This window comes from Sinocyclocheilus grahami, unplaced genomic scaffold, assembly GCF_001515645.1.
Source record: "Sinocyclocheilus grahami isolate Dianchi unplaced genomic scaffold, SAMN03320097.WGS_v1.1 scaffold307.1, whole genome shotgun sequence".
Lineage (NCBI taxonomy): Eukaryota > Metazoa > Chordata > Actinopteri > Cypriniformes > Cyprinidae > Sinocyclocheilus > Sinocyclocheilus grahami.
In genome coordinates this window covers 392,712-404,539 of record NW_015505486.1, presented here as the reverse complement: position 1 = coordinate 404,539, position 11,828 = coordinate 392,712, and the positions used below count along the sequence as shown (strand labels likewise).

Below are 11,828 nucleotides of genomic sequence, written 5' to 3'. Positions count from 1 at the left end.
TCATTTGTGTTGTGCAGCTTCTTGAATTTGTTTACAGTTTCCCACTTGTGGTGATCAGTTTTGGAGGTAACTCATTACAAGTAATGCGAGTTTTGTAATCAGATTACTTTTCCAAGTAACTGGTAACTTTTTGGTTTTTTTGTTATTAAAAAAACAAATAAGCAAGCCCAGCCCAGGTGACAAAAAGTCCCGCAAATATTATGTAGTGCATTACTAAGTAATGCATTTAGTTACTTTATTTATAGAGTAACGCAATATTGTAATGCATTGCTTTTAAAAGTACCTTTCCCCAAAACTGGTGCCAAAAGCACAGATTTGCTTTTGTTCTGGACGAAAGCATCTGTTAAATGCATGAATTTAAATGTGATTTGGATATTTTAGGTAATAGAGGGAGCGAGAAGGTAAACTGTAGCATTCTGCTGGTAAAGGCAACATCAGTGTTGTATTTGCAATGGAAAGAAAGCGAGCTGTCTTTAGTGCAGATTCTAGAGCTGTTGAATGCAGTCGAATGAAGCGTTGCAGGCTGTCCGGCATGTTTATCTTATACACACACACACACACTTAGTGCAGGAATGCAGGCTGACAGCTTCACTGCAGTATCGATTCCGACGAGTTAAAGTATGTGTATTCATTTTGTTTCTGTCAGCTCTTCATGTTCAGTGGCTTCGGTTTTATTGTTATTCTGCATGCTTGCATTCGCTTAACTTGACTTTGGTTACAGAATTGTCCCCAGAAGTGAGCTAAATCTAATAAAGACATCCAGTCATAAATGTAAAATATTATTTAAAAAAAAATTAAAAATATTATTACTTTATGAATCATCTTCACCTAGTTTTATGCAAACGAAGGTTTTTAAAGAAGTCTCTAATGCTCGCCAAGGCTGTATTTTTGGATCAAAAAATACCATAAAAATAGTAATATTGTGAAATGCTATTACAATTTTAAAATGGCTATTTTCTATTTGAATATATGTTGTGATGTAATTTATTCCTGTGATCAAAGCTGAATTTTCTCCAGTCTTCAGTGTCACATGATTCTTCAGAAATCATTCTAATATACTGATCTGCTGCTCAAGAAACATTTATTATTACAAATGTTGAAAACAGTTGAGCTGTTTTTTAATGCATTCTTTCTGAATAAAAGTATTAATTTCCTTAAGTATTATCATTCTCCCTTTACTATAGTAGAGGACTTCACTATCTGACCTGCATCTTTTGGAAATATGACACCTAAAGTCATTTGATGTTTGAAAGGTTGGGGAAATTTATGACTTTCATCGATGAGGCCCATGATACATTCCTTATCATGAAGATATTTACATCTGATTCCTTTGTGTGTAAACACCATGAAGTATGCAAGTGAAATAATCACACGGCCTGGTCTCCGCAGATGTGTTGAAAAGACTGTCAGAGAGTCACACATGATGAGCCCTGAGGAAAACTGCGGTGCTCAACAGGTTGTTTGTGTGTTTTGGACGCGGTTTGATCAGATAACACAGAAAATCACTGCTTTTCTCTCTACATGTCAATTAGAGAAGAGTTATCAGCTTCTGAGAAATCACTACACTTTTATGGTATTCTTTGAAGTAACTTGGAACAACATGAAAGAATGAACCTCACAAAACATGCCTGGGTCATGTTTCATCCCAAAATAAATTCTGGCTACTGTGATATAAAAACAATTACATCTGACATAAACGGTAAAAAATGCATGTATAATGATAATATGCTTTGTTCAAATGGAAAAAGATGCTGAATTGTCATACAAATAATGTAAAATAATGCAAAGAAATTGTCCTTTTCGTTGAATTTTGGGCTGAAATATGCCTTAAAATTGTTAAAACTGAGATTCAACCATAATTGCCGTACTTTATGAATATGGTTATCGATCAGTAGTATGGTATATATATATATATATATATATATATATATATATATATATGGCTGTATTAGATCAAAAGGGTGCTTCTACTAAATACTGAGCAAAGGGTCTGAATACTTAGGACCATGTGATATTTCAGTTTTTCTTTTTTAATAAATCTGCAAAAATGTCAACAATTCTGTGTTTTTCTGTCAATATAGGGTGCTGTGTGTACATTAATGAGGAAAAAAAATGAACTTAAATGATTTTAGCAAATGGCTGCAATATAACAAAGAGTGAAAAATTTAAGGGGGTCTGAATACTTTCCGTACCCACTGTATATATAATTTTCATCACTGTAGCATGGTATTACCACAGTATTTTTTAAAATCATTATCTGCCTTTATTTTTGAATAATTTAACACCGTATTATGAAACATATGATTGTGAAATGTGCGTCTGAAGTCTCATGAATGAATGGTACGGCTCAACAGAGGCTATTTAAGAGCAGTGATTCACTGTGGTATTTTAAGGAGGATTGTTATTTGTTGATTATTAATGCACAAACACGTTTTCTTAGTAACGCGCGTCAGGGTGATTCAGTGCCTCGAGTATTAAATATGACTCGTTGACGTGCCTTTGCACTTCTGCAACACCTGAAACTGGATATTTGCACAAAGTGTGTCTGACTCGACACCAAAATACACTCCACGCATCAGGCACACTCGCTCTTCATCGCTTTAACTAGGTCATATGCTGCGGCTGCATTCTGTTTCTCACTATATGATTAGCTGTATCTGACAGAGACTCGCACAAGTTTGCACTGAGAAGCAGGAGTTTTGAGTTTTGGACGGTTCTGTGGTGATCTGCTGACAAGATGGCCAAATTACAGATGTAAACCTTGCTAACTCGCATTTACAGATGCTAATCCTGTTGGGAGTCTGTTTAATATCTCAGTTTTGTGTTTCTCCCAGACAGCGATGAGAGTAAATAAGAGACCTCCACAGTATTTATGTCTCCTGCTCCTCAGATGTTTCTCCTGAGGTAAAGAACCTCCCGTTTTGTGAGTTTGAGACAAGATCTAAACAATTTCACCTCAAATTGCACTCAGATTTGCCAAGATCCTGGAGTCTGCAGTCAGAAGTCAGAGATCTCAATACAAACTCAAACATTTTTTCATGAAATCAATTCAAGACCAAACGATTTAAATCTATAGCTCTGTAGTCTTACATATGGCAACAGTTCACTGAAACGATGTAAATAAATGAACATTAAATATAATATAATTCATAAATGTTTTTTATATATATATATATATATATATATATATATATACAGATGGATGGATGGATGGATGGATGGATGGATGGATGGATGGGGTAAATAGATGGATGCATAGATTTACATGTTAATATAATAATATAAAATGTCATTATATATTATTATATTAACATGTAAATATAATAATATAAAATGTCATTTATTTAATATGATCTACTTATTGAAATAATTCAAACTGTGTGAACAATGTCATATCATGTAATATAATGCATAAAATACAAAGTTTTTTAATTATGTAATTTAATTGTCTAAAAATCACTAGCTATAGAGAGATAAATATATATATAGATAATAATATAAATAATTATTTAAATAAAATTACATATAAATATAATCTAACATCTAATGTAATTATGTAAATATAATCTAACATCTAATATTTAATTTGTTTAATATTTTTAATTTATTTAAATAATTGAAATTGTGTTTTATATATATATGTATACACACAATTTGCATTATTTAAATAAATTGATAAACTGAAAAAAAAAACTATGCCTATGACTAATTTTATTTTATCTGGCATGATACTTTGAATACCTGCCATATTCATATACCTGCATATCTTAGCGTGGGACAGAAAAAAACATGCTAATACAAGGCTACTTTATTGCAATTACTATCGCTGCACAATAGACTTTTTGTTATTTTTATCGCATAACATGAATAAAGTGTTCATTCCTTCAGTGTTGCTAATGCAAATTATTTAGCAAACACATGCAGATCCAGAGCGTCCGTGTCACCCGTGCCGGCTGAAAGCAGATATACGAGTGCCGTTAACCTCTACTGAAATAGCTGCAGAGGAACGGCCGCATGACAGGACACGCGTCAGAAATACGGCCGGCGTCCGCATGTGCTGCAGGTGGACTAGCTGGAGAAACTAGCTGGATGTGTGTTTGTGCGAACACAGTTCATCAACACATTCCACGACTCGACGCCGGCCGCTGACCCTCAGGTTCAAACAAACAGCGACCCACACACATCTTCTGCAGCACACGGCCCGAGTCTAAACATTTAAACAAGAGCAGAGCATCTTAAACTAACACTTATTCTGCACTTATCGGGAAGTTCATGTTCATCGGGCGCTCTGTTTGAATTCGCATTATCCATTAATAGTGTCTTTGACCTGGCGTAGAGTTCAGGGCCGCGGTCACTGGAGCTGCTGCTGCTCTGCGTCTTCGGTTCAAGGCTCATTTCCTAATTACAGTTCAGTCAGGAGGTAATTACAGCCTTAGATTAAAGTCATTTTCTTTTTTTACTACCTGGCGAAAATGTGGCAATTTGCGGTGGCTCGCGCGGATGTGCTCCCCCCATCCTAAGCCTTCTGAGGGGAAATAGTTTGGTGGACAAACCGGGATTTTTCCGATTTTTTGCCATATTCGCTGCGGACCGGGAGCGTTTGACGAATGCTGGTGTTTTTGGGGGGTTTGAGCTGCAGCTGAGAGGCCTGAAACCGTCGCATGTCTGTGTGCTTATAGCGAGGTTTGATGTGGCTCTTCAGAACGCATCATTTGGCTCCATCCATCGAGGTCTTCTCGGGTTTGGTTTGGCAGAGGTGATGGGTGAGTCGGGCTGCTTGGTCAGCACTGCTCTGCGGTTCTTTGAAGCCTGAGGATTGATTTAAGAGCGCTGAAGCCACCTGGAAGATCCTGAAATCTCCTGTTTAAAAAGCTGTTATCAGACATGCCATGTTGCATGCTGCGTGCAATTAGGGATGAGGTTTGGCCTTACGCTGCTTTCCCTTTGCATTCTTTCACAAGTGTTGCTTTTTCTGCCCTGTCGACTCCTTCGAGCCGCCCACTGTTTGAATAACCCTGTCTCTCTGTCCTCTTTATGGCCCTTCACCCGCTCCCCTGCCTTCACCTCCTGCCTGACTTTTCACCTCTTAATCCAGCATTGTGACGGACAGGCCGGCAGAGAACAGCCTGATAATTGGTGTAAAAGGGAACCGAAATCAGCAGGACGCCACAAATCTGATCATGTGGGAACAAGAGCGCTGAAACACCCTTCAGATTTTGCCCAGTGCCATTCCAGCCCTACTGATAAAGCCTTGTCATATAATGGGTTTATTCTTTTATTTGACTTAGTCTTTTACTGTAGAATAGTTTAGAATATTTTAATGCACTTTTAAAGAAAATATTTAGAATCTTGTATTTTATAATCTTTTCGAATGTTTTAATGTTGAACCTTTAATGATATTTTCATCTAGAATCTTGTACAGTTGATTGTAGAATCATTTCAAATGTTTTGTTGTAGAATGTTTTTTTTATTCTTTTGTTTTACCATGTTCAAAATATTTTATTGTAGAATCTTTTAGAATATTTTCATTCTGAAACTTTTAATATAGAATCTTTAAATATTTGAATAGATTTTTTTTTAGAATAGTTTATTGTAGAATATTTTAGAACCTGAATAAATCAGAACCTGATTTTTTTAAATTACGGTATTTTATTGTTGAATGTTTTAAATTATTTTATTACAGAATCTTTTCATTTGAATCTTTTAATGTACTATTTTATCATATTTTAATGTAGAATATTTTAGAATCTTTTGTTTTAAAATCTTCAAAGATCTTTTAATTTAGAATCTTTTATAATATATATTTTTAGATTATTTAAAATAGTTTATTGTAGAATATTGTTTAACCTTTTATTGTAGAATTTGAGACGGCAGTACTGTATATTATGCTTCTGTCACTTAATACACAGCTCTAATATAAACATGCGATTTTCCCCTCAGATGTTTAACTTCATAGACATAACTGACTGTGTTTTTGTAACTTATGCATGTTTTTAACATAAACTTGTGTGAAAGTGAACTTAGTTTAGTGACAGCCACTTTCTGTGCGTGTGCGCTCAGGAAACCATATATCAGACGTTTAAATTGATGTGGCTTTAAAATGCATGATTTCAGTGCGACAGACATGATAATCAAAACCAAACCAATGTTTTTTGGTAGAGATCTGAGATACAAGCTGGAAAAGGGGGCTGGGAGCAGCAGCTCATTTGCATTTAAAGAGACATGCACTAAAACAGCTTGTTTCCGCTTCCACTCAAAATAGGCATTTTCAAAATTATATAATAAATGATCTGTGGAGTATTTTGAGGTGAAACTTCACAGACACATTCTGGGGACACCTGAGACTTATATTACATCTTGTAAAAAGGAGAGACAGACAGAAGTATTATGTCCTGCATTCATGACACGATTAATAAATACTGCAGCACAGACACAAGGAGGTGGTCTTCAAGAGAACTTTTAGACGTGTAGAGTCGTGTGTGTGTGTGTGTTTAGCACAAAAAGCCTGTGGTTCTGTTCTGAGCTGTGAGTGATGGTGTTTGGACAGAACGGTAGGGAAATACCATAGGGATGTTATTTTGACACTGCGAGGAAAGCTGGCACGAGGAGCTTGATTTGCCACACAGTCTCGTCTGCTGTCAGACGCACATTCTAGCAGCGTATCAGATGATACCAAAACAGGAGCTTATTGTTTTACATTATTGCTTCATGGAAGGTTAGTTTAAGGTTAAAGATACTTTTATTTACAATTAACAACAAGAAGTGCGAGTTTTGTGATTGTTGTTTATGTAAATGATGACAGAATTTTCATTTTCACTCAATAATTGCCTCAAGCATACCGCATTTATTTGCATGATGCCATATGTCGGGAAAATTATTTTGTAAAGTTAATTACAGTTAAAAGTTTTAGTCGTGCGTCCACCCCACTCACAGCTCCTTAAATTAATAGTTCCAAAAATTACATTTTGCTGAAAATTTAGTCACCCTTAAACCATCCAAGATGTAGATGAGTTTTGTTTCTTCATCAGATTTGGTGAAATGTAGCATTGCATCACTTGCTCAGCAATGGATCCTCTGCAGTGAATGGGTGCCGTCAGAATAAGTCCAAACACAGTCATCCAAATGACTCCTGTTCATCAATTAATGTCTTGTGAAGTGAAAAGCTGCATGTTTGAAAGAAGCAAAGTGTTTTTATCAGCTGTGTGGACTCTCATTCTGACGGCACCCATTCACTACAGAGGGATCCATTGGTGAACAAGTCATGAAATGCTACATTTCTCCAAATCTGTTCTGATGAAGAAACAAACTCATCTACATCTTGGATGGCCTGAGGGGGAGTACAATTTCATCTCCTTTTCAATTTTGGGTGAACTGTTCCTTTAATGAAGTCTCACAGAGAGGAATATTTGCTTTTCCCTCTAGTTTCATCCTTTCTCATATCCTCTCACCTTCCGCTTTGTCTTCTCAACGTCTACACAATCTCCTCTCTTCGACATTCGCAAGTGCCAAGGAATTTAGGAAGCCGCTAGAAAGTATGAAACCCTGAACTGCACGCACACAGGAAGGTACTCATCCAAGGAGTCTGATTCGTATTAGTTTACACGGTTTCACATATGCATTAAGATATTTTATCCGTAAAGTCTTCAGCCAGGAAAGAGGATGCAATCAAAACAAAACTTCTCATTTTGTGCAAGAAAAGGAAAGCAAAGTTCAAAGACCAGCCTGGTGCTCAAACAAACGCTTCTCTGTGACAAAAAAGCATTGAATGGGGCTTTCAGTTGTGTTTTCGAAGGATTTTATTGCTTCTGAGTATAGTGTCGGGCTTTCCGCTGAACTTAATTAAATGCAATTAAAGACTAAACGGCGTTCTGTGCCTGTTTCGAGCCACACAAAGATGATTATCACATGTTTGAATGACACCACTCGCGAGGCGCCTGCTTTCCATATCAGCTTGCTATCATAAACTAGCGCTGAAATCTGAAATTACACCGGCAGAGATAAATATACAGAATACTAACGGACATGTGTTTCACATTTCCTTCAGGCTCTTAATGGAAAGACGACGGTAATATGTCAAGATTTGGTCACTTTTTGGTCCGATTCTTATTCTTCAGGAATAAAGAGATTTATCCCAAAGAAACTTCTTAACATCTGAATAGGTTTAATGTAATTGTAAGATTTATGGGTATATCGTCTGTCTTTTTATTTATAACCTAAATGTATTACTTGCTCTTAGAAGAGCATCTGTCTTTGCTTCTGCCCTCAGGTCTGTATTATATAAATTTTGATCACTTCATTTATTTTATGACAGTTTTATGACCCAGACAAGATAGTTGACGGCTTCCTCCCTCTCTTGGACTAATCACAGACACGCCACCGAGTAAGAATTAGAAACATGAAATAAAGTCGGTAAAACCAGAAGTAATAACATTTAATCTCCTTTACGCCCGTGTGACTAAACAGATTTGCGTTTGAGCCGCAGCACTACCTTTGAACTTCTGTTGAGCGGACCAAAATACTAAACCTACCCATTCACTACAGAGGGATCCATTGGTGAACAAGTCATGAAATGCTACATTTCTCCAAATCTGTTCTGATGAAGAAACAAACTCATCTACATCTTGGATGGCCTGAGGGGGAGTACAATTTCATCTCCTTTTCAATTTTGGGTGAACTGTTCCTTTAATGAAGTCTCACAGAGAGGAATATTTGCTTTTCCCTCTAGTTTCATCCTTTCTCATATCCTCTCACCTTCCGCTTTGTCTTCTCAACGTCTACACAATCTCCTCTCTTCGACATTCGCAAGTGCCAAGGAATTTAGGAAGCCGCTAGAAAGTATGAAACCCTGAACTGCACGCACACAGGAAGGTACTCATCCAAGGAGTCTGATTCGTATTAGTTTACACGGTTTCACATATGCATTAAGATATTTTATCCGTAAAGTCTTCAGCCAGGAAAGAGGATGCAATCAAAACAAAACTTCTCATTTTGTGCAAGAAAAGGAAAGCAAAGTTCAAAGACCAGCCTGGTGCTCAAACAAACGCTTCTCTGTGACAAAAAAGCATTGAATGGGGCTTTCAGTTGTGTTTTCGAAGGATTTTATTGCTTCTGAGTATAGTGTCGGGCTTTCCGCTGAACTTAATTAAATGCAATTAAAGACTAAACGGCGTTCTGTGCCTGTTTCGAGCCACACAAAGATGATTATCACATGTTTGAATGACACCACTCGCGAGGCGCCTGCTTTCCATATCAGCTTGCTATCATAAACTAGCGCTGAAATCTGAAATTACACCGGCAGAGATAAATATACAGAATACTAACGGACATGTGTTTCACATTTCCTTCAGGCTCTTAATGGAAAGACGACGGTAATATGTCAAGATTTGGTCACTTTTTGGTCCGATTCTTATTCTTCAGGAATAAAGAGATTTATCCCAAAGAAACTTCTTAACATCTGAATAGGTTTAATGTAATTGTAAGATTTATGGGTATATCGTCTGTCTTTTTATTTATAACCTAAATGTATTACTTGCTCTTAGAAGAGCATCTGTCTTTGCTTCTGCCCTCAGGTCTGTATTATATAAATTTTGATCACTTCATTTATTTTATGACAGTTTTATGACCCAGACAAGATAGTTGACGGCTTCCTCCCTCTCTTGGACTAATCACAGACACGCCACCGAGTAAGAATTAGAAACCTGAAATAAAGTCGGTAAAACCAGAAGTAATAACATTTAATCTCCTTTACGCCCGTGTGACTAAACAGATTTGCGTTTGAGCCGCAGCACTACCTTTGAACTCCTGTTGAGCGGACCAAAATACTAAACCTGTTTGTGGCCATTTGTTTGCTGCACTTCTCGAATGCCAGAGTTTGATGTGGAACCAGCTCCTAAAATAAAAGCAAAACGGCACCAAAATACGCTTTCTCTGAGAGAAATAGAAGCTGGCGCGGTCCAGACGCAATGCTTTTGTCCTGCTGCGGTCAAACACTTGAAGTCACCAACGTTTGCATTGGTCGTTCAGAGCTTTTCATTTATTCCACAATGATTATATAGCATTTAAGAGTGTGTGTATGTGTATAAAAGGCATATACAGTCTTAAAAATAAAGGTTCTAATTTGAACTAAACAGGGTTTTGCAGCCTGATTCCATTGAAGAACTGTTTTAGGTTCTACAATGAACTTTTCTTTAGTTCTTTAGAAAACCATTGGTGCCTTAAGGAACCCAGAACCCAAATACTGACCTGTAGAACCTTCAGTGAAGCATTAAGAACTTATAGCAACTCCTATTTTAAAGCGTTTAAATACAGACTTTTGCTGAATAGTTGTTCGAATGCTTGTGCACAATGCTGGTAATATGCACAACATTACGTTACACATGAACAAGCATGCACACTTTACACTCAAGTGAACCAGCATCAACCCTTTTGAAACGCTCTGAACCAATGCAGTGTTTGTAAAACCGTGAACGGACGATTAAAGTTTCAGTCTAACTTTGAAACTTTATTGCAGCGCATCTAAGATAACTCGTAGAGAGCTTATCTTGTGTATTAAAAGCAATGGGGCTATTGCTCGTTTGCCTGCTAAATGAATCTATATGCATAATGTAAACACGAGCTGTAATACATATGGGTTCGTCTACACATGAATTTGAGATCGGTAATGTAGGTATTTTGACATTAACACTGTAAAATCAACATCTGAATGTGTTAAAAACACAACACACGTGTAATTTCTCGTCTTTTTCTCTCTTTAAACTAGCGTTTCACTCACCAGCTCGAGCGCATCAGCGGCGCATTGGAGGTAAACGCACCGAGCGCGTTCCGTCAGTCCTGCGTTAATGTATCCAACATCGCGTTTCTTTCCGAACGATATGAAATATGTCTCGTGTATGCTCGAGTGGAGTTGATATGCAGTGGTTTTGATAGAGAGTCCCTTTGGAAAGTTCCGCGGAGAGACTCCGGAGCGCTGCGCTCGCCTCGCGCTTTAACTTCACTCTGGGAGGAGCGGCGGGAGCGCGCGAGCGCTTTGGACGCGCTCCCGGCTTTTTTTTATTTTTTTGGAAATTTCAACTCGCCGGACCGGTATGCGCAGACACGCGCTGCCATTTCTGCTTTTGCATACCCTTCATTTACATCACTGTAGTGTTTAGTGTGTTAAAAATATACCACGTTATTTAAAAGCTTTCAAAATGTAGGCTACTATATTCATGCGCAGACACACGATATTTGTGCTTTTGCATACCTTTCATTTACATTATTGTAGTGTGAAAAAATGTACCACATTTTTAAAAGCTTTTAGAATGAGCTACATATTAATTATAAGTATTTAAACTATCTGTCTGTCTGTCTGTCTGTCTGTCTGTCTGTCATCTATCTATCTGTCTGTCTGTCATCTATCTATCTGTTTGTCTGTCATCTATCTATCTGTCTGTCTGTCTGTCTGTCATCTATCTATCTGTTATCTGTCTGTCTGTCTGTCATCTGTCTGTCTGTTTGTCTGTCATCTATATATCTGTCTGTCTGTCATCTATCTGTCTGTCTGTCATCTATCTATCTATCTATCTGTCTGTCATTTATCTATCTGTCTGTCTGTCTGTCTGTCATCTGTTTGTCTGTCTGTCATTTATCTGTCTGTCTGTCATCTATCTATCTATCTGTCTGTCTGTCTGTCATCTATCTGTCTGTCTGTCATCTATTTATTTATTTATCTATCTGTCTGTCTGTCATCTATTTATCTATCTGTCTGTCTGTCATCTATCTATCTGTCTGTCTGTCTGTCTGTCTGTCTGTCTGTCTATCTATCTATCTATCTATCTATCTATCTATCT

General features: G+C 37.2%; 1 protein-coding gene across 2 annotated transcripts in view; it reads left to right on the top strand.

Moving 5' to 3' along the window:
• The window catches only part of LOC107601580 (coronin-7-like), a 164,555-nt gene that overhangs the window by 119,501 nt on the left and 33,226 nt on the right, over positions 1–11,828 (top strand). The gene's annotated exons all lie outside the window — the stretch shown is intronic.